At 32.1% G+C, this 24,470-nt stretch overlaps 1 protein-coding gene across 2 annotated transcripts in view; it reads right to left on the minus strand.

Moving 5' to 3' along the window:
• LOC149425952 (fibrillin-2-like) overlaps positions 1–20,525 on the minus strand; it is a 171,129-nt gene extending 150,604 nt beyond the window's left edge. For both annotated transcript variants that reach the window (XM_089642468.1, XM_089642460.1), the window contains exon 1: positions 20,120–20,525. The gene's annotated coding sequence lies outside the window, so the exon portion shown is untranslated. The remainder of the gene's footprint in view (positions 1–20,119) is intronic.
• Positions 20,526–24,470: the final 3,945 nt, after the last annotated feature.

Below are 24,470 nucleotides of genomic sequence, written 5' to 3' on the forward strand. Positions count from 1 at the left end.
ATTCTGTAATACCGATTCTTGACAGGACCCGGGTCTCATTGATTTACTGTACTATGTTTTTCAGCGGCTTCAACGACTTATTCTTTCATCCACTTATGCTTGATATAATTAACTTGGCATCTATGTCTCCGTCCATAAGCTTTACGCATTGTCCAAACAGTGCTTCTTTTCCTTGTTAAATAACCTTACATAGGTCTTGCATTTTTTCGGATCCGTCATTCATGTAGGTGTGCGTGATTTAAAACACATTTGCCAAAGAGATCCATTTCCAATCAAATAATTTCAGGTACAGATAAAATACAGGTTCAAATTTACACCATACATACAGATAAAACCGCTGTACTTCGGAGACGGTACTGTTGTATTTTCCGTAATTTAAAAAATACCTTGTCTCCCACCTTCTCTCTCACTTCAGCTCTCTTCTCTCCAAACACGGAGAAAACTGACTAATATGAAATTTAGTAATTTTTTAAAAATTTGATTAAATTATTCGCATGCCTATTAAAAATCTGATTAAATTATTCGCATGCCTATTAAAAATCTGATTAAATTATTCGCATGCCTATTAAAAGTGGGATTTTTAACGAATGAATCGACAGGTTGCTTAACAAACTGTCGGCAAAAGAAGAATATCTTATTTTTTAAAAGCAATAATTACTAGCCTGAAACACTCATCCATATTGAAAAATCTCCTGATGACCTCCTGAAGATACATGACGCCAACGGGACTTGAACCCGTGTCCTTTCGATTTCCGGTCGACAGCTCTGACCACTAACCTATGGCTGCTTATCTCTTATCCGCGAAATAATTCAATATATACTAGTGTTTCATTCAACAATTACTGCTTGTTACATTTTTTTCACCTGAAACAACCAACTTTATTTTATATGAGAAAGGCATTGTAAGTGCTAACTCTCTCACTAGATGGCGTCGAGACAAATTGTATACTTTTTTTTTGTGAAAATACTAGAACTTGTCAAATATTAATTATTATTTTTTGGTTAACTAATGAAGACTATCTTATTAGGGGTGACCGGATAAATCATCACAATGATAATTCATCACATCTTTAAAAAGTTATATAAAGTCATGGAAAGTGATGAAACAAAAACTGGGTTAAGTAGGTTAGGTTAGGTTAGATTAGGTTAATTTTTTTTTCATTGTTTCTAATGACTTTATATCACTTTTTAAAAGTGTGTTGAATTGTCACCGTGTTGAGTTATCATGGAACCCTTATTAGGATGTCTAATATTGTAACATTTAATCGTGATAATTATTAGGAAAAGGACACCTGCATGAACACATGTTCCAATATATTCTGAACAGACTAATATTTTATTAGGAAATGGATTGCAAACATATTTTTAATAAGATTTCAATAAATCAACTAATTTTTCTCAGTGTAACATAAATTAGATTTCCAAGAGATCCATACGATAATTTTGTCATTAAAAGAAGGAAAAAATACAACATATAGGATAAACAGTAAGGGAACGTTGTATAAAATGAGGAATTGTGACTCTTTGAAGTGTTAGTATGTGATGTGACGTACGTCACGTATTCTGACGTTTCAAACAATTTGCACGCGGATTATATTATAAATCCAGCGTGATCTCTTATGAATCATTACACTTCTATCAGAATGAAGAGTGATTTTTGATTGCACGCTATCAAGCACGACTCCAGTGTTCCAGTTTGCTGATTTGTCACAACATTAACACACAAGATATTTACAACAATGCAGACTACAGAGAGATTCGTTGATGTGTGAGTGGCACTCTGACAAAATACGGAAATCCTGTCAGATGGTGACCGCCCCCGCCTGTACGGAGTTAGATAAACAAATAATATTTTAACTTCTGAAGCTGAATATGACTATTTTTACTTCAATAACTGTTACTACCACAAGGAAATACGGCTGTAGTATGGAATTAAATACAAGGGTCCAAAAACATGCATTATATCTGTACCTTAGAGTAAAACCACTATCGTTTGCAGAGGAGCATGGAGGCATAAAATGTCAGCAGGAATTTTTAAAATTTGCACTTTAGGAGAGCTAAAATAGCATGTTATATAAACGAGTACTATTTGCACTGCATGAGAGCTAAAATTTTATGTTATATAAACGAGTACTATTTGCGCTACATGAGAGCTACTATGTTCTGTAAAGGAGTGTTATGCAGTGCAGGAGAGATAAAATACAGGATTTTCCAATAAGAGGTGTTATTTTGAATAGCCCGTTATTTCGGTAGATGTTACTTTTGAAGCTGTCATTTTTTGACATTTGACAATTAAAAACTACGCCATTGATGAAAATGGAACGATACAAGCTTCAACAACGCATTGAAATTATTAAAATTCACTTGAGTGAATCAAATGCAAATCATCTTGAGTGATGAGGCCCATTTCCACCTCGGTGGCTTAGTCAACAAGCAAAATTGTCGCATCTGGGGCTCTGAAAACCCAAGAATTATTGTTGAAAAGCTTTTTTATCCTCAACGTGTGACTGTTTGGTGCGGTTTATGGTCCGGCGGAGTCATTGGACCTTACTTTTTCGAAAATGAGGCTGGAGCAACAGTTACGGTGAATGGATTGCGCTATCGAGAGATGATTAATGATTATTTACTGCCGGAATTGAATGGTATTGATCTGGACAACGTTTACTTTCAACAAAACGGCGCTACGTGCCACACAAGCAACCAAACCATTGATCTTTTACGATTGAATATAAAAATAACACCTCTTATTGGAAAACCCTGTAGTATAATCTATAAAGGAGTATTGAGTGATATTGCTCCTTAGTTCTGCATTTGAAATTAGTCAGTGGTTGATATTGGTTGTATAGCCGCTATTATGTTAGTTACAGAGCGTAGCGAAGTCCTGTTTTACATCGATCGTTTTTCATTTAGTATGTCGGTAAATCTGTGTCTACGTTCCGTTTCCGTTTTAAGATGGTGGCCGTTTTAATGGATCAATAAGGATAATTTTTTCAAATGTGAAATCGTCGTGTATATTTATACTTTCTCATTCCTATTTTTTCATTATGGTGCATACCTTCCCTAAGATTTTTTTAAAAATATTTGTCCTTGAAATTGTGACGTTTTTTGGATAAATCGTAAAATTGGTCATTTAAAATTTTTAAAAATATGGTTTATAATTATATGGGTAGGTATTTAAGAAATATGATTTCAGAGGATTAATACATGTAGGAAACTTACTGAAAATATTGCGAATTTATTACAAATCTGGTGAAATTATTCGTATTGCTGTTAAAAGCGTGACTGCATACCTTTAACAAATGAATTTATAGATTTCATCAAGCATCAGTAAAACGCTAATGTATTGTGAGGATGGCGGAACACGTATTCTAATACTACACGCGTATAAATACGAATATTTTCGCAATTCGTCCTTAATTAGGCGTAAAATAAATAAAACGTTTCCAATACATTTGTCTAGTAAAAAAATAAAATAAAAAATAAAAATAAATATATATTTAACAGGAAAAGGCCACCTCCATGAACACGTGTTCCGATGTATTCTGAATAGACTAATATTTTAACAGAAAATGAATCGTTATCATGTTTTTTAAGTATGTATTTCAATAAATCTGCCATTCTCATTGTTCTCGGAGGTAACCCTTTTGGTGTAATATTAATTAGATATTGCTGTTATTATGATGTTTTCCGCATATTATATTATTATCTATCAACTATGACCTATGAGAGTGACTTATGCAAAAAATTTAATGATAAAAAATAAGAAGGTGGATTTATAATCGAATCGATTTGGCACGTTTTGAAGTATGGTGAGAGGTGGGTGAGTAATTTATTTTAGAAAATAAATGGTGCATGACAATGTTGTTGACAGTTCATAACCTAATATGAGAGAACAATCAATAGCAATATACCAATACATCTGCTAGTACAATTAAGAATACCTGTAAATAAATTAAAGAAGTTGAGTGATTGATAATTTCAGACAAATAACGTGCCTGCTTGCGTTTTACCAACTTCAGTCTTACCATTTATAACACTAATGTAATGCAGTCTCTCAAGTTATCAACCTTGTTACTATAACACTTGTTACGTTGGAAAACAATATTACCCATGTGAAGTAATCATAAAATGAATAAATAAACTGATTAAACGTTTGTTATTTCTCAAAGGCACAACAAACTGACACACTTTTCAGGAAGGACCAAATAATTTGTGACCGGGTATCTCATCAAAATGACAGTTCAACACAACTACAAAAGTGATGTAAAGTCATGAAAAGTAATGAAAAAAAAACTAGATTAAATAGTTACCTATATAACCTATTTAACCTAGTTTTTGTTTCATCTTTAATGACCCTATATCACTTTTTAAAGGTGTGTTTAATTACTAATATGAATCTATATGTAAAATTCCCTTTATCAATTTACGTGATGTTGAGTGAAAATGTACATATATATTCTTTATTTATATACTGTACCGGCAGATAATACACAGGACCATAATTTTGAGCTCACTTGAGATTAATACTGTTCGTATTTACTAGAGAAACTTAGACACGTAGTTCGCACGCAGAGGACATAATTTTGAACACGTGTTATTGAAAATGCTATTATTTAATCCAAGGAAATTTAAGATGGGCGGTACAAGGGATTTGATTAGAATTGATATTTCTAAATGTGATTAATCCCGCAGTAAAAGATAGATTGAGGTATACGCGTGTGATGTAAATCCAATAAGAAAAGTGTGATTAGGGTACATTATAGGCAATACGAGAATGCTACTCTCGGGTAGGTATATTTAATTTAAGGGTATGAAAGAGTAAACAGAAAAGTTTTTATTTTGGACCAAAATTCTGTTGGGCTTGTTATGCATCTTAATTTCGGGGGGAGATTATTTCAACCCTTCAGATACTCCAAACATAACTTTTGGCTTGCGCGTAGGTTCCATCAGTCTGCCTTTAGCTGATCTAAGAGTTGACTGCCTCAGATCAGTGTTTTACGGGACGTATAGTTCAGAAAGGTAACGTGTAGCCATTTCATTGATTCATTTAAACACCACCCAGCCCAATTTGTACTGTATTCTTTCAAGGCACTGTGAAGGTTACGAAGGTGTTCTGAAATATGCGAATAGAAACCCCGGATATGAGCCGTGCCACTCCTTGAAGTTTTTCATTTGATATTTTGGAAGGCTTTAAAGGGACCACTAGGTTATTAGCGAGTAGCAGAATTGCTTGGATATACTGGATGCTTGGAGCAAATTAATGAACAGAAAATAATAGTGTTGTTTTGTGAGGTCTTAGCATTGTGACTGGGTGGAAGATGAAAAATATAATTTGGCGTTAGGAATTGGAACTCCAAGGATTGTGGCAGTGATGCTATGGTGATGAGGGTAGCATGAAATTTAGGTGGTAATCCGATTTTTGCATTTTATAACATAAAAATTAAATCTCAACAGTTTTCATTCGTTGTCCTAATACCTACATACAAATCTTAAACATAAAACAGAACATTTCTTATTTCGGTAATGTATGGGCCGTTGTGATTTTTTCTGTTACTATTTTTAGCTAGCAACGTCATTTCAATCACGAGTAATGTAGATCCAAAAAAATTTAAAATTTTTTTACGAAACGTCATAAGGTTTTTGATACCAATTTTTCCACTGAATTGTACTACACAAACAATATTTGAATAAATTATCTTTACAAGGTGTTGGATTGTGGCTACCTTTACAGAATTGTTATCACCAAGAATAAGGTGCTCTAATATTGCATAACGCGTAGAGATGAAAATGGCTTTTGTATCTACGCACTCTGTTGATTTAGGCAGACTGATATGGAAAACCGTGGTCGGAAATAGGCCACGAATGTATGTACTCAGAAAATTCCTGCATCTTCGAATGATACCTTCTAAGAACATTATCACGCTCATGACTGTCTGATAGACTTTATTTTTCCTAATACAATACACATGAAACAATTTACATAACTTAAATAAAAATACATACTTTTTTTGTATTTTTTGGGCATTAACTGTGTAACAATTTCTAAGCATTTTCGTTTTATTTTGTACATTAACTATGTAACAATTTCTAGACATTTTTGTTTTATCTTGGGCATTAAATTAACTATGTAACGACTTCTAGACATTTTTTGATCTTGGCCATTTACTATGTAACAATTTCTAGACGCTTTTTTTAACTTGGGCATTAACTGTGTAACGACTTCTAGACATTTTTTTTTTATTTTGGACATTAACTAGTAATAATTTCTAAACATTTTTGTTTTAAAATTTAACATTTTTGTCATCAAAACATAAAAATTACACTAAAACATAACGACAGCAACAATTTAAACTTTTTAGACTTAAATATTAGTTTAGATAATAATAAGTGTGTTTTTAACATTTATAGGAAACCTACACACACTGACTGTGTCATACCATCCTCTTCACTTCAGACATTGTCCCATAAACTCGCCTTTTTCAACTCGATGATACATCGGGCTATTAATTTCCCTTTAAACATTGAGAATTATAATAATTGAATCAACATAATTTAACAAATAGCCCTAAATAACGGATATAAACCTGAAATAATTAACCGCTTAGTCAATAAGAAACAAGTTGTTTACTAAAAAGTACATTTATAGTGGAAATAATAAAATCCAATCTAGTAACAACCTAATATAAAAAAAAGAAAAAATATTTATAAGGCGAATTATCCTTAAAAATATACCGCATGTTAGCAAATCATATTTCTCCAGCTTTTAATTCAAAAATACAAATTAAATAAAAAAAAAACAAGGATGTTTCCAATAAATTAAAAAAAAAATTTATACACTTTAAAATGAAATGAATGTGACGCACAGTATGTAGGTATGACTACTAGAAATTTTTAAACTAGAATCAGAGAACATGAACTCTGTTTACGAAATAATATAATACTATTTTGAGTTTGCTAACCATTTAATAGAGACAGGCCATAGCTTTAGTTAATACGTATTTCAATTAGTGCGCTTTAGAAACTAACAAAAATTAATTTAGTCAACAAAATAATAGCACCCTGTAAGTCACCTTTATTGACAATAAAGACTTTTTTTTCGACTCTTCCCACCTTTCTCGCACCCTTCTCCCCCCCCCTCCCTTGTATAATTTTTAAGTTAGTTTTCAGATTGCTAGTTAATTACACGGTTGTGTCGAAACCGGTAACCGGTATGGTGATATTTTTATAGTCTGAGAATGCCAAATTCTTTTTATCTCATTTCCTAAATCTGTTTTTTTTTCTTATTTTTTCATTAATAGATTTTTGAATACTAGAGGAATTTGGAATAGCGACATCAATGATATAAGTTATTTTTTTAAATTTATTTTATTTTAATTTTTTTATTAATTTTTATTTAAGGTTATTAACAAAATCATGTAGGAATCGAGTAGAATACAAATAAATAAATAAATTACTCAATAACAAATATAAATGTAAACTACTAAAAAATATATGTTTTCAATAGAAATGTATGAACGCATAAAGGAAACAACTTTAAAAAAATACAATATTACAGCTAAGATTATCTGTGACAGTTTCATTTGATTAACTTTTTTGCTCTCACATAAAATTATTTACAAAATAAATAAAAACCAGCTTTGTGCTTGAAATCGAACGTTTCTAGACTCCGTTTGTGAAGCGATTTTAATGCCTATTACCTACAATATAAGGTATACCAAGAATATACCCCGCATCCCCAATTCCTAACGATTTATAGCAAGTTTCTCATTAACTCTTTAATTTTTAAGTTACAAAAAAAAAATAAAGATAATATCATCTATACATTAGTTAGACCGAAGTGTTAATTATATGAAATTCCATCAAAATTATTAAAAACACGTTTTGTTCTGTTATTAATTCACAGTGTATCATTAAACGCAACTAAAGCATTTGTTGAAAGATTTTTGCTCTATTTCAAACGAGTTGTGTTTTATTAAATATTTTCACCATTTTCGCTTAATTATTATCGGTTTTTTTTTAATATTAGCGCGCTCCCTCTAACATTCGTATTTACATCTCTCCCTTTCGAACCATCTTTGAACGCTTAATACAGGGCCTTAAGGAATAATCAAGAAAAGGACAATAAGGCAGACAGAATGTACTAAATTTGAGTAGAGTTACGAGTAGTCTAGTAGTAGGAGCTGAAATAGATTGAAAAACTGATTAATTTTGACACATATTTGGGTGCAGAAAATTTCGAAACATTTCAACTTTGTACTGAGAATTAGATGTAATTAGAACAGATCCATCAGCAAACAAAGGTCGTAGAAGTTCGTTGAAAATGTGACCTAACTCAAGTAGTGGTAAACTGGTCGAGGACTGGAAACTGTGGTCAAGGACAACTGACAGTTGAATAAGAATAAGGCTCGATTGGAGACCTAGGACCAAACATATTACAGAAATTTAAGTAGCCCTAAAACCTGCTTATCTTAGAATAGATATTGCTGCTTATTAATAATACCTTGCAAAAGAGCTTCATTCGTCAAAAATCTAACTTCCAACGAATGCTTACCTGCCATCACATATATAGGGTTTTCTAATAAGAGGTGTTGTTTTGAATATTAATTAAGAAATTAATATTTTTTTATGGACGGAATTGGGGCTCGGAAAACTCAAGAGTTATTGTTGAAAAGCCTCTCTATTCTCAACGTGTGACTGTTTGGTGCGGTTTATGGTCCGGCGGAGTCATTGGATCTTACTTTTTCGAAAATGAGGCTGGAGCAACAGTTACGGTGAATGGATCGCTATCGAGAGACGATTAATGATTTTTTATGGCCGGAATTGGATGGTATTGATCTGGACAACGTTTACTTTCAACAAGACGGCGCTACGTGCCACACAAGCAACGGAACCATTGATTTTTTACGGGAAAAGTTTCCGGACCGTGTTATCTCTCGAAGAGGTGGCAATCACAATTGGCCACCGAGATCTTGTGATTTAACACCTTGCGACTTCTTCCTTTGGGGCCACGTGAAAGAGAAGGTCTACGCCAACAGCCCAGCGTCGATTCAAGACCTCAAAGATGGAATTCGTGAGGCTATCGAGGATATAAGGCAGCCACTTTGCGGTTTGGTTATGGAAAATTTCATGAAAAGGATATGGTCCTGTAGGCGTGGTCGTGGTGGTCATTTGACTGATGTTATTTTTCACTATTAACGGTATACCTTCTTCTTTATAATGAAATAAACATTCGATCTATTATATTAAAAAATGGCATTTTTCTTTGAATATCAAAATAACACCTCTTATTGGAAAACCCTATACTTTAATGAATAAAAAATACGAATATTAGAGGGAGCACGCTAATATATTATATATAAAACATGACTTATTTAAAATGGTTCCATGATAACTCAACACAGTGACAATCCAACACACTTTTAAAAGGTGATATAAAGTCATTAGAAACGATGATTTTTTTTTAACCTAACCTAACCTAACCTACTTAACCCAGTTAATAAAGTTTTTGTTATCACTTTCCATGACTTTATAAAACTTTTTAAAGATGTGATGAATTATCATTGTGATGATTTATCCCACCATTGTCACCATTTAAAATAGAGCGAAAATTCCGCGTCAAATGTCTTTTTAGGCCACGTAGAAAGTGTTAAAAGATGATGTGAAAGGGAGATATGTAAAAACGAATGTAAAAAAAAACGATGATAATTAAACGAAAATTGTAAAAATATTTCATAAAACGTGACTCGTTTAAAATAGAGTAGAAATCTCTCTTGAAATGCTTTACTTGCATTTGGAGATACACTGTGAATTTTTTCATGCATATAACATATTAAATAACAGAACAAAACGTGTTGTGATAATTTTCTACTTTGCGTTCATTTTCTATCGAGGGAATTTCATATAATTAATGTTTCGGCATCACAAATGTATAGATATTATCTTCAAAAATATTTCTATTTTTTGGAACTTGAAAACTTAAACTTATTATTCGTTTCCTGTTAAAAACGGGACTGGAGGCCTACAACGAATGAATTAACAAATTTCATAACAAACCATCAGAAAAGTACGAATATGTATACGCGTTCTTAAAAATCATTGTATTTTCGTATCTCGTCCATTATATTTATTCGGACAAGCCCATCTGCGTGAACACGTGTTAAGATACATTTTATTATGAAATGGTCATGTAGTTATATTTTTAAAAATATTTTGATTCATTTTTCTCCGTGTATTATATATAACCAATCAAATAACAGAACGAGGTGTGTTTTTATTATATTCGGAGCATACTTTGCGATTTTTGTTTATCGACGGAATTTTATATACTTCTTTTTCAGTTCGGTCAATGAATAGTGATTATCTTAAAGCCTAGAAACTTAATGCTTCTAATGAAAGCATTTAAAAATTAAGAATGCTGGATCCGGCCCTGGTAAGATGGGTGGTAAAGTTTAAAGGAAGGAAGAACGTTCTACCGCATTAGGCAATAATTACAAAGAATTTTTTAGTTTTTTTTTTATAAATTCCATAACGCCGCGATTGATCAAACAGAATAGGAAATTGTGATCGATTGTTCATGATCGCGTACCAGGTAAACGTATCGGTCCCGTGTTGGAGGAATGGTGCTTGTTTCAAGCGGTTAAGCTCGTCAATGATTTCATTTATCGACGTACAAAATCTACATACAGATTTCTGCGTCAGTGGCGTACCAATTATTACCAATGGAATAAAGGTCATTTTGTCTGTTTGTGTTTTCTGTGTCCGGTCAATTCTGTCAAGATGGTAGTCGTGTTGGATAGTACCTTTTTAGTCCGCCAGAGTTCGCGTGAGCGTTACAAGTTGTCAAATCGGAGTAATCAACATAACGCGTTTTACAACTGTTCACAGAACTACTAGTTAAAATCTTTTGAATTTAATTTTCATGATGGGAATAAGCAGATCTGTAAGAAGGTAATTTTATATCAATGGACTCCAACTATTTATGCATTATTGGATCGATCTTTTCGTTGTGCGAATCTATTACCAACGCATGTAAAAATATGTAGATCTTCTTTGGTATGGTGAGGGAAGGGGAGTCAGAGGGTGACATCTAGGTCTGCGAGACAGTCTAGAATTCCAGAGCAGTCATTCCCTATGGGGGCGATATCGCCCCTCTGGGTAAGATCCAGGGGGCGGTGGTGGCCTTGAGAACAAATGGGTGAAAGTGTGACGAATTTAAAAAAATCTTATTAATGAATTCAAATTAGTCGTACACGGGGAAAAATGGGTATTGCTGATTTATTAAAATCCTGTTAAAATGGAATAGCATGCCGTTTCCTAATAAACTTTTAATACATTCATAATATATCGGAACACGTGTTCATGCGCCTGCATTTGTCCTGACAGTACACAATAACGAAATCCTTAAAAAGTGATATAGTCATTTATTGATATATGATGAAATAAATACTAGGTTTAACAGTTACCTATACACGGTGTCCGGAAACTCGTAGTATAAGCAGGAAACTGGAGAATCTACACCACATGGGGAACCCAAATAAACATAAAGTTTTTTGATTTAAGCATTTTCACAAAAAAAAAAAAACCAAAAAAAAATATTTTTCGGCTATTTTAGGGTTAAAGTTTTTTCTGGTGTTTAGGGTTGAACAACAGATGTTTTAACCCTGCAGAGCAGAAATATTTTATGATTACACCGGATTAAATGAAGGGTGATTTCAAAATAATGCTTCAAATCCGAGTTTCTTCATTTGTTTTACTTTCAAATAGTTTTTATTAGTTGGGTACTTTGATCTTCAGTAATAATTTATAAGAATTTGATTAAAAAAAAAAATCAACTTCTAACTCGATTTACTCGATAACAAAAGCTCAAATCAAAAAAAATATACCTCAAAATCGACTCCAAATGTGATGTAGATTCACCAGTTTCCCGCTTGTACTACGAGTTTCCGGACACCCTGTATAACCTAATATTTGTTTAATAACTTTTCATAACTTTATATCACTTTTTGTAGGTGTTTTGAATTGTCATTTTGATGACATACAATGTCACTGTAAAAAAACAGCATATAATGTATTTATAATTATTTCAGAAAAAATTATATTATATTCATAATAACTTCACATTATTCATACTACTATTTTTTTATAATCCTCAGCATGGGAAATACCAGTGAAGATATCATTAACTCTATTTATTAAATAAAAACCCTTATGATTTGTATATTGTCTATTGTAATCTGTGTGGATACGCCACTGCATTATAGACCAGGTGGACTAATGTTATGGACACAAAAATGTTATTGTGGCGTACCCCACCACAGAACTCCAGCCAACCCATCATCCCATCCACACCATCCAGCCTGCAGGCAACTATAGGCGACTACAGGCCACAAAACACAACAGGCCAAAGCTCTGGCTAACAATGGGCCGGTTGTTTTGCAATCGGAATGCTTGGACGGTCCTGTCACACGTCAAGCGTCAGCCGCCAGCCGAACCAGGCGACCAAGACTAATCATCACTTCGGCGGGTTTGCTGGATAGTCGATCGGGTTCAAACCGAAATATTCCAACAAGACCAACTTCAATATTTAGATGAAGGATGGTTTGAAAAGCGTGAATGACGTCATGAATATGTAATTCAAGTTGATCGGCTTAGCACTAAATACAGTCCGATAGAAGTAAAAGGTTTTCCAATAAGAGGTGTTATTTTGAATAACCCGCTATTTCGGTAGATGTTACTATTAAAGCTGTCATTTTTTGACAAGTAGAAACTACGCCATTAGTAAAAATTGAACGATACACGCTTCAACAACGCATCGAAATTATTAAAATTCACTTGAGTGAATCAAATGCAAATCATCTTGAGTGATGAGGTCTATTTCCACCTCGGTGGCTTCGTCAACAAGCAAAATTGTCACATATGGGGCTCTGAAAACCCAAGAGTTATTGTTGAAAAGCCTGTTTATCTTCAAAGTGTGACTGTTTGGTGCGTTTTATGGTCCGGCGGAGTCATTGGACCTTACTTTTTCGAAAATGAGGCTGGAGCAACAGTTACGGTGAATGGCTTGCACTATCGAGAGATGATTAATGATTTTTCATGGCCGGAATTGGATAGTATTGATCTGGACAACGTTTATTTTCAACAAGACGGTGCTACGTGCAATGTAAGAAACGAAACCATTCATCTTTTACGATTGAATATCAAAATAACACCTCTTATTGGAAAACCCTGTATAAGTGGGCTTGTGAATGTTAAGCACCATAATATTTAAAAAAAATATTTTTTTAAAGGTTCGATTATTTTGATGTCACTGTAAAATTAATATTCGCGAGAAAAGAGTAGTAAGATACGAACTTCTCTCAAAAGAAAATCGAGCACCGAAAAATATGCACACAATTTTTTTTTTTGTAAAAAATATAAATGCTAATTCGTCCAAATTTTGACTGTCCTAAAACGGGAATTCCTTCTAGTTGGAGAGTCAAAACATTTTAAAAAATTTACAATATGTAAATCCTGTACTAAATGAATAAATATTTTTTAAAAAAACAAGTATTTTTATCTTGATTTTTTTCCATTGAAAAATACATTTTTGCCATTAGTGCAATTTTATAAATGCACAAAGGCGTGAAACAAATCTTTGAGATATTAATCATAAAATAACAACAAAAAAAATCAAAAATATTTAAATTCTGTTTTGAAAAGAAGGTTACCATTATTTAATTTATTTTGGTTTTTCTGGGGCTTAGGAGTCAGAGAAATGTTTTCTATCTCAGAAATTAAACTGGCAACATAAGTTATCTTTCCAATCAGTATGGACCTCACTTCTAGGGATTACGTTTTCAGTGGGTTTTAGTGTGACAAGAAGTTGGGAGAAGATAACAAGGAAGCTGATTTTTTAAAAGAGAAGTATTCTGAATGCAGCAGAAAAGAGATCCCCGATGTGTATGTGTAGAAAAACCATACACAGTAACATGGGGTAACATTTGAATCGTAGGGCAACTTTGAACATAACGGATACCTGCAATAATTCTCGCTTCTTTGCGATAATAAAAACAAATAATAAATAAATCTTCTTTGAAAGAATATAAAACAAATTCTTATGTTTTATAAATTTTAAAATGGGTATTCCAGCAATTATGTTGAACTACAACACTCTGTTAAATTATATGAATATGCTCAAATTGTCAGACAGAAGAATTTTCACTAACTTGGTATTTCTATATAAAATTCTAAATGATTTAGTTGATAGTCCGGTATTGCTAGAATTGATAAGCTTTCGGATTCCAAAACGTAATACTAGAAGTCAGGATTTATTTCAGTGCAGAAATTCTGGGACTAACTACCATATATATATTCCTCTTTGACCATAATACTGATGGAGGGAAACAATTATACCAAGTCAGTGGACTTGACTTCAATTTATCTTTATACAAAAATAAAATGTTGTTAATTCAGTTATGTACAATAAATAATGTATATTTCTTAATATTCATTTGTAGAAGCTCCGAAAAAGGGCGTTAATAAATATATAAAAAAAATTTTCTGGCAACATGGATACCAAACACATTGTCAGTTGTGTGTCAATTGTGAAGCCGTTTTTTTTAGATACTTTTGGTGACTAAATATTATATAATATAAAATTTTATAAATGTTATAAATTCCTCAATAATTAAAACAGTGTTGTGTCACTTACATTGTAATGAAATTCCGATGAAAATGTTATTTTAAAAAACTTATTTAATTGTGAAATTGAAAATTCACAAAATCACTCCATTTTACGGCACTGCTGAGCTACGAAAGAAAATATCTGAAAATATAATGTTTAAAACGTAAAAATTAAAAAGTAATCAAGACATTAAAAATGTGAGTGACAATTAAATTGAAAATCATGAAAATATCGGCTTTCATGAACACAATATAAACAAAAGGTACCAAACGTAAAAGATGATATAAAATATAGGCTTTCCTGAACACAATATAAACAAAAGGTATCAAACGTAATAGCTGATATGAAATTTTGCGATAAGTTGTCGTAAATGAAAAAAGTGTTCTAGCCTCTCAATTTAACCCTACGAGAAGCAACAGATACCACATTACACGAAAACTATTTCCAAAGAACAAAGTTTGTTAGTATGAAAAAACTACTCGATTACTGCTTCAGTTTCCGTGGTCGAGTGGAAATGCTCTCGAGTATGAATCCGGAGATAGCTAGTTCAGATCGAGGCGTGTGCAAGTAAATTTGTGACGTTTAAAAATATTATTAATTATTTAAAAATAATATGTAGAATACATATTATTTTGTGCACGTTCCAGAGTGGAAGATGCTTTCAGCGCTGATGATAAAACACTATTTAGAATTAAAACTTTGCTTGAAATGGCTTTAGCTGTATTTTATAAACAGATATAACTAAATATTCAGGTACTTCCCCACCTCCCTCTTCTCATCTACTTCTCCTATCCACTACCGTCAACCTCACAACATACTTCATTAATTGTGGATGCCATAGTCTTATTGGACCCATACGGGAGTAATTAGGACTTTTGTATTCAAATAAAAAAATAAAATAAAATTTGCTCCGATTGGAACTTTGTTGGCATCAATTCGACGTAAATTGAGTTATTTTCTCATAGAAATAAGAACACAAAATAAATTTTCTATTTTGTTTAAGTTATTTATTGTAGTAGGTTTTAGCTTACTATATTCGAAAAACGTTATCAAAACCAAAAGGTTATAATATGTCAAATTAATACTTAAAAATCAAATAGACAATTCACTCTAATGACCATCGTATCAATTTCCTTGCAAATACAGCTTTGGTCACATAACTGAGTTTGACAAGAAAGAAAAAAAAATAAATAGATAAATTCGAAAACAATATGTTATCAGTTATCATGCTAACATAGTAACAATAAAGGTACCAGCAAGTATTTAAGTAAGATGAAATAGATACATTCGAAAACAGTATGTTATCAGTTATCATGTTAACATAGTAACAATAAAGGTACCAGCAAGTATTTAAGGCGATGCCATACGTAGTAATGCAAAATCATTTGTTTTTGGTTTGAAAATTTGGTCGCCTAGAAATGTTTCAGGTGCTTTAATTAAATACTGCGAGTAGAATACATCTTGACCTTTGAAATGTTGGAGTATTTTTTTATATAAGTCTTTTTATAAGCCCAGAAAAAAAATAATGTGTAGGCCTATGAAAACTGCTTTAAAGTTCAAAATCTCCTAATTACGAACCCATTTTCGGTTACGATTTTATTGTATAATGTGGAAAATTAAGTTATTTAAAAATTGATCGGAAAAAAAAAATATTTATGCCTGAACATCCACAAAATATAATAAATGACACTTTTAGGCCATGTTTTTTTCTTGTATTAATCAAAACAGGCGGATGGTGTTAAGCGGGAATTTAAACCTTATCGCCATCTACGTAAGGGTTGTTATTGACAGCAGCTCAATTTAAAATATTACACAACGTAGTGCATCGTCTTAAGTAAGATGAAATAGATACATTCAAAAACAGTATGCTATCAGTAATCATTTAAATATAGTAACAATATAGGTGCCAGTTCACAAACAGTATGTTATCAATTTTTCTGTCCGGATATTTTTTAGTCAATGCAACTATTTTAGCTCATAATTTCACTTTCATCGTGAGCTGTAAAGCTTTAAAATGTATTTGTTACCACAAAAATGTGTACTGAAGCTAAGATGAAGTAATAATGTACATCAAAAAAAATATTTCAAAACACACATGATTAAAAAATTCGGTCGAAATTGAACATAAAAATCTCATTCCAAAATATAAAAATGGTTACTGCCAAAGATATTAGAAGAACGAGATATGCTATGTTGGCCGCCAGACCGTAGGCGGAGTACTACCTAATTAGGGTACTTTGAATACTATCGGGACGTGTACGCACAGAAATCTGTTCTCTGTATTAGTGCGGATACCTTAGCGTAAGCGAAGGTGTGCAGTAGTATTGGTGAACAAAACCGGCGACACTGGGCAAAACAATTCCACACAGTATGAACTGCTCATAGCACATCTCGTTCTTCTAATATCTTTGGTTACTGCCATTACATGCCATACATAGACATATGATCATATGTCTGTGATGCCATACTATTAGCTGAGAACTAATTTAAAAAAACAGTGCGTAAAGCCAGTTATAAGTGCCAGCAATGGAAAACGCAAGACGTCAATTTTTATTAGCTCTAGATGAGGTGAAAAAAATTCTTAAATCTATTTATTTTTAACGGTATTATTTTAATCTATGTATTTACACGGTCCGAAAGAGTTTAAAATCGTGCCAATATTTCTGTCATTAGACCTGAGTCTTTATCGAATTCTTCATCAACCACACGCATCTTAATATAATACAACTAAACGGTAGCACAATTAATTAAAGCAATCATCTAGATTCAGGGCATCTTCACGTTCAAATATGTAACAATTAACATTGTTATGTAATTTCATATTCGTTAGTGTGAAGTCTTTGAAGTTTTCAGCTTTAATATCATCTCATATTTCTATTTTCATAAATTTACTGCTTACATGATAATTTAATTATGTATCTTATTGAAATCACTACCATAAGCAGAATATCATAAAACGCTAAATATGATATTCTGCAGATTGAATTTGAGAATATTATTTCTTGGAATATAGACGGCTATATCTGGTAATGAGATATACCCACTCATCTTTGTTTCAGTTATTCTCTCACGACTAGTCATTTTTATCTGAATCAAGAATGACATCGTTTTGACTACAGCACATTGCACACATTTCTGTAAAGTGCAACCGATGCACACAAATCAAACATTCAGTAGGTCAAAAGGTACTTTTTCAATGTTTAATTTGAAAAATGTAATTTTTTTTAAATTGAATAAAATGTTATATTTTTAAATTGTAAGAATATTATATTTTTAAATTGAATAAAATGTTATATTTTTTTTACACAGTGAACAAATTGTCATTCTATGTGAATCACGCCCTCTGAGATCTAAGGTTCTTTCAAATAAATTTTGCAATACTTAACTGCAAAAAAAAAACATCAAATAACTCTTAAAATTTTAATAAAGCATAAAATATTTTCTATTAATGTCAGTTTTAATTCAGGTTTTAAATGGTTAAGAAAGCAAGGGAATCGAATTAGTTAGATTATCAAATAGACCGGTCAGTGGCTGAGTTGGAATCGCGTTTGGATCGTACCCAGGCGTCGTTCAACTCCTTGACTGACAAAGTCCTCTATCATGACACGAGCAACATTTTCCGCTTACTAGAGTAGGAGATTTTCAAATATTTTCAGGTTATTCGTAACCCGAGAATGTTTTTCTTACTTTTAATTAAATTTTAATTATTAATTTATTTTTTGTTACTGTTAAAACTAATTGTTGAAATTTCATCTTAATAAGTAAAATTAAGCCAATTTTAAACTTTATTTCTCTATTCCAGACCCGTATAAAACCGTTCCAGACAGAGAAGTAAGTGGAACATGTTTAAAATTGGTTTAATTTCTGAAAATAATCAAATGAAAGAACACATTGAATGCAGGGTATCTATCTAGGTATACAATGTTTATCCTCTAATGACAACAATTTATGAAGCGGTGACCAATTTATGAAAAAGTCGCCTGGTAGTCTTTTCAGACCGGGAGTAAATATCTCTTAGTATTTTTGCAGGTAATTTCAAATGGCAACCATTAAATTTGTGGTTATTGTTGCTATGATGATGGACTAGTCATTGAATTCATACAATTCTAAAAATAATATGATGTCAGGGATTCCCCTGATTAAAGTAATTACTACGCAATCTTACACTTGTTTTGAATAAGCAAAGGTGCTGGATCGTAACGATTATTAGAAATATTCCAAGTATTCTCTAATCTATCGTTGAAGAAGAAGATAATACTTACAAATCTAAGCAAAACATGAAACAGAATAAGACACAGTAAATAAAAAAAAAGATAAAGAACACAACTAGGAATCGAACCCAGGATCTCTGTCTTCTCGGGACAGCGTTTTAACCACTCGACCATTGGGACCTATTTTTAAACATCTTATTTACTATTATATTTATGTACCGCTGGCCCAGTAAGACACGAGATCCTGGATTCGATTCCTAGTTGTGGCCGTTGTGCTTTTTTTTTAATTTTCTGTGTTTGATGGGTTAATTGATGGGTATATCCTTTAAAAAAGTTCATAGAAAAAATTATTTCTAAATTCTCTAATCTGTTCAAACGTTAAAACCATGCACTCAATGTGTTGTTTTTCAATTTATTTTTGAAAGAATCTGTCTGAAAGCCCTGCGTTTTGTTTGATCCAGAGTAAAATGAAACAGGACTAATTGAGTGATATTGAGGAGTGTTGTGGGTGGTGGGTGGTAGGTGGGGGGAGGAGCGGGTACCTAAGCGGAGGATAATACCGCCTATCATTTGTGTGCCAATTAATTAAACATCCAGCGCTTCTTTAATTAAAATGAATCATTAATTTGTTTAGACATTGTTTTAATCAGGAGAATTATAGACGCTGATGTTCCTTGCTGTTAACCGCGTGGAACAAAACGAATATTGAATTCAACACAAAAAAGTTTAAACTTTAATTAAAAAATAAATTTACACACTTCTTTTCTTATCAGTGTTAAAATGACGTATACATTTTAACACTTTATCTAAGAACAAAAAAAAATATTTTTTTAGTAATCGAAAAATTCATGTAAATTTTAGATGTAATTTAAACTTGATTTCTGACGTTAATGAGACTATCAATATGTTGTTAGTCTAGGTCAAACGATAAAGTGGGAACAGATTTTTTTACCCCGTTGAATGGTACATTTACTATCAGTACAGTCGTTGGTAGACTTGAGACTTATTTACAAATGATAAAATTATCAATAGAATTGTTCCAACACATGTCTAATTCATGGCTCATTCAAAAGCAGTGCAAAAAATATTATATAATTTTTTTACAAAACTTTCGTATTATTTAGTTGATATTAAAGATAGGTAGATAATTGTTGGTTTAATGTGTTAATATGTTAAAAACAATCAAATTTTATGATCGGAGTATGATGAAATTTTGTAAATATATAAATATAAATGTTTTACTTACTCGCTGCGCGAAAGAAAGCTCTTTGCTCAATCCTCGGAAAAACCGCGCGAACTTTTCCTTTATAAAACTCCAAAACGTCGATCGTTCATGGCCGCGCTACCCGGAACGATTGTGTTGAAATAAAATTATTCAAATAAAACGCGTGTGCGTGCGTGCAGATGTGCCGCTGATCCGCGATAGTAAAGTTTATCTCGGTTTATCTGCGAATGTTTAGTTAGTCAAAAGTTGAAAAGTTCCGGCGCGATAGATACGGAGAACTGACAGGGCGAGCACACCCGAACGGACCGGGACTCAGAAGCGAACTAACGAACTAACGAACTGGCAGCTAACGATTCTAACGAATAACGAGCAACTGATCTCCCCGGAGCAATACTCGAGACTACTATGTTCTCGGCAGATAGCGGATACCAACTATCTGACAGAACTTCGGGCGATTCTTCGTTAGTCCCGATGTTCACTATTTTATAAGAAGTGTTTACGATCACTTAACGTGATGACATAGTACTTGTTGCATACTTACTGTAGAAGTTACTTACTTTCCTCCTGAAGCGGTAACTTTGCCGCATTTGAAAAGAAAATTATTGCACTTTTTTAAAACTTACACAAAAGGCGAATTATAGAAAATTCTTATGAAAATAAAAGAGAGTGGCATAAAAACCACAATACGAAGGTTTTTATCGTCAGAAAAAAATTACTTAGTTTGAATACCACATTATTATATATAAAATAACCTGTTTCGATTCGATCTGAATCTTCATCAGGATTTTATAAAACATACTAAATTAATTACAAAGTTACAGTTTGCAGGTAATGTATAAATGTTTTTTTTCTACAGGGGCGTCTAATTTAAAACAAACATAAATAACAATAATAATAACGTAACATTTGTATATTTCACTTCAAATGTGCATTTTAATAACAAATTGTACATTAAGTCCGGTTTCGAGACCAAATGTTTTCAAAACAACGGGCAAAAACAAAAACATTGGGTCGAGGTCACAACATTTTTTTTATTCCATCGGCCACAGAAATCAAAAACATTGTGGCACTGCCCTAATGTGTCATATTCGCACAAACATTTGTTTTAATGTTTATTGTAATATTGTCGCTGAAGAACCGCCTTGATGTTCATAAAGCACGTAACAAAAAGCATAAGAAATGCCTCGTGTTCATCTTTTTTCTCTACGAGTTGCTGTGGCTTAGTCTGTCTGTGCAGATAGAGAAACAATAGCGATTTTGCTTTTACGTCCAACAGATGGCGCTGTTTTTTTAAACATATTTTAGCTGTCACAGGTGACATCTATATAATATAAGTATATATAAACACATACGCGTAATCGAATGTAACTGTGTCAAAATTTCAAAGCAATCAGAGAAGAACTTTTGGAGATTTAAGATTTAGAACAAACGAAAACTATCTTTTTTATTTATATAGATTATTGATTCGTGATGCAAATATTTAACCAATCAGGCCTTAAATTTTCTATAAAAAAACTGTGATTCACCATGGTCACGAAATTCAAACGAGATGGAAATCTACGGTGTTAAGCGAGTGTAAATGAGACAAAGCACGTGTTGGAACATTATTTCCGTTCAAATTTGATTAAATTATGTGGAAGGAACTACTAGTTTTCTTATTTATCCATGCATAAAATGGTATTTTTTTATCTTTCTATGATACTTTGCTTTTGCCCGAGATGAACTCTATTCCAATCTTCCATAAAATTTTGAAAATTTGCACATTTAAATAAAAATTAATTTTATAAAATCACCACTTTTTCATTTCTTCATCATTTTAAATGATTGATTTGTTAAGAAAATTAAAAAAAAATACAAATACAAATAAAAATTACAAACTTTGCTCCGATTTTTCCAATATGAAAAAATGGTGCAAAGTTAACCGCTTTACCCTACTTTTCATAATCCTTGCGGCCTTCTCTGCCCACCGCCTCATCTGCGAAAAGTGCTCCGATTCCGCATTTTTGAAGTAAACGTCGGCTTCAATTGGATAATTTCAAAGAAGAATTGATGAAGAATGATTCAAACACCAGATATATTCTGGTCGTGACAGAATGCTGAACATTTTATCTCAAATCAGGGACACTGAAGGCTGTTTTTTTGATTGACATAAATTTATTTGTCTGCATACCTTCCCACTTAGTTTATCACAGGCGTGTACTGTCTCCATAATATTAAAACAGCAATGAATTAAGACTTGGCACTCCGAAATTCGAAAAATTCCGAGTTGAAAAAGTTATTATAATAAAATTTCATCCATAGACAGTAAATCGCAAGGTATGGCTCCGATAATAATATAAAACACATTTGTTTCTTTTCATGAAATAAAATACAGTGTTTCTGTGTTTTTCGTAAATATTTTTTAATATTTGCTCTTACTTCTATTAATCACAATATTTTTTTCTCTACAATCGTATTTACACATTAATAAGTTTTAAAAATAATTCACCAAAATTTGGTAATTAAAAATAACTTGATTGACTGCCGTAATATAGTACCGTATAATGAAAACGAACCAAATTAATTTTTAGAAAACGAATTTTATAAAATATATTATGATAAAACTATACTAACAGACCGAACGATTAGTCATAACAGACCCGATATAGTTTTACATGACAAAATTAAAAAAAATAACTTATATCATTGATGTCGCTATTCCAAATTCCTGTAATATTCAAAAATCTGTTGATGAAAAAATAAGAAAATACACAGATTTAGGAAATGAAATAAAAAGAATTTGGCATTCTCAGACTATAAAAATACCATTCGTTATTTTGGCTACTGGCATTATACCTAGCTCTCTCATTAAAAATTTAGGCGTATTAGATCTATCAACAAATTTATATATAAAGATGCAAAAATCGGTCATTTTGAATACATGTAGGATAACAAAAGATTTTTTAAATATTTATGTTGAGGGATCAGTAGGATTTATAGGCCCTGTTAGAAGTTCTACCGAGCCGAACCCTCTGATATGAAAATATCTGGAGTCGGTGAATTATTTTCCCATTTGATCTCTGGTGAGTTGACTTGTTGTTCTTGTATTGTTTTGTATTTATTTTGCTTATATAATGCACTTGCATAGTGTTGATTGACTAGATGATCGTGTGGAGAAAAGTGAGTGGAAGGGTTGAGTTTTTCCTATGGGGAATATTTATATTATTATATTATTATTAGAATATTATATTATTTAGAACAGGTAACTAAAATTAAATACTTAGGTATTATTTTTGACAGCAATTTGAAGTGGAAACAACATATAACCACTACAGCAAACAATCTTAGAAAATTCATTTACTTTTTTAGACAAACTCGCAACTTTCTCAACCTAAGCCAGCTCAAAACAATCTACTATGAACTTTGTCAATCTTTAATAGAGTATGGTATCATAGCATGGGGAGGAACAAACGCTGCCGCCATTGATCCAATATCTAAAGCTCAGAAACTTATAATAAAGATTATCTCCAAACTACCAATCACAAGCAGTTCGGATGAAATCTTTAGGAAAATCTGTGTTATGGACATTAGGCAACTTTATGCCAAAAACATACTAACATACCTCTTCAAACACAAAACTACTTTTGACAATATCCAAACTGCTCGTGATACTAGAACCAAAGGACTTACAAATCCCTTTCGCTAAAACAACTTTTGGCCAGAGAAATTTTAGATATTTTGCAACAAGGCTATATAATGCTCTCCCACTAGCCATTAGACTGAATAAATTTTTTTTGAAATATAAAACAGACATCAAGTCTTGGATCATCAGCCAAGACAGATCCAAGATCAAAATTTTTATAAAAATCCCCTCATAAGTATGTACTCCAAGGCTAGCTTTAGACTTGTAAATTTACGAAAAAACTTACAAGTCTAAAGCTAACCTAACTAGATGCTGATTAACATATTTATCATTTATTATTATTATTTATTATTTGTTATCTTTTTCACAATGTTATTTAATGTAATGAAATATTTATGTATAAAAAAAATGTAAACATTAATTTATGTATCAAATACGTCTGTCTCGACACAGGTTTATCCTAGTGAGACAGACATCGAAAAAAAAAACCTGTAAAAAAACTTTAAATTGATGATAAAAAAAAAAAATAAAAAAAACCCGGACATAAAATCGGAAGTAGCCTTTTATTCTGAACTGTTAGGTATATTAATATTAGAAATGTTTTGTTTGTTATAGTATATCCCGAAGCTCAGTTTGCCTTTTGGCATAGGCCTGCTCTAATTTTTTTCATCGCATCTCACTAATGCCCAGGATATCCCATTTTATTTCTTCGAGAGCTATTTCTAGCTCGTGTAGGCTTTCTTGTGTTCT

This window comes from Hesperophylax consimilis, chromosome 2, assembly GCF_061612785.1.
Source record: "Hesperophylax consimilis isolate HC1 chromosome 2, BYU_Hcon_1.0, whole genome shotgun sequence".
Lineage (NCBI taxonomy): Eukaryota > Metazoa > Arthropoda > Insecta > Trichoptera > Limnephilidae > Hesperophylax > Hesperophylax consimilis.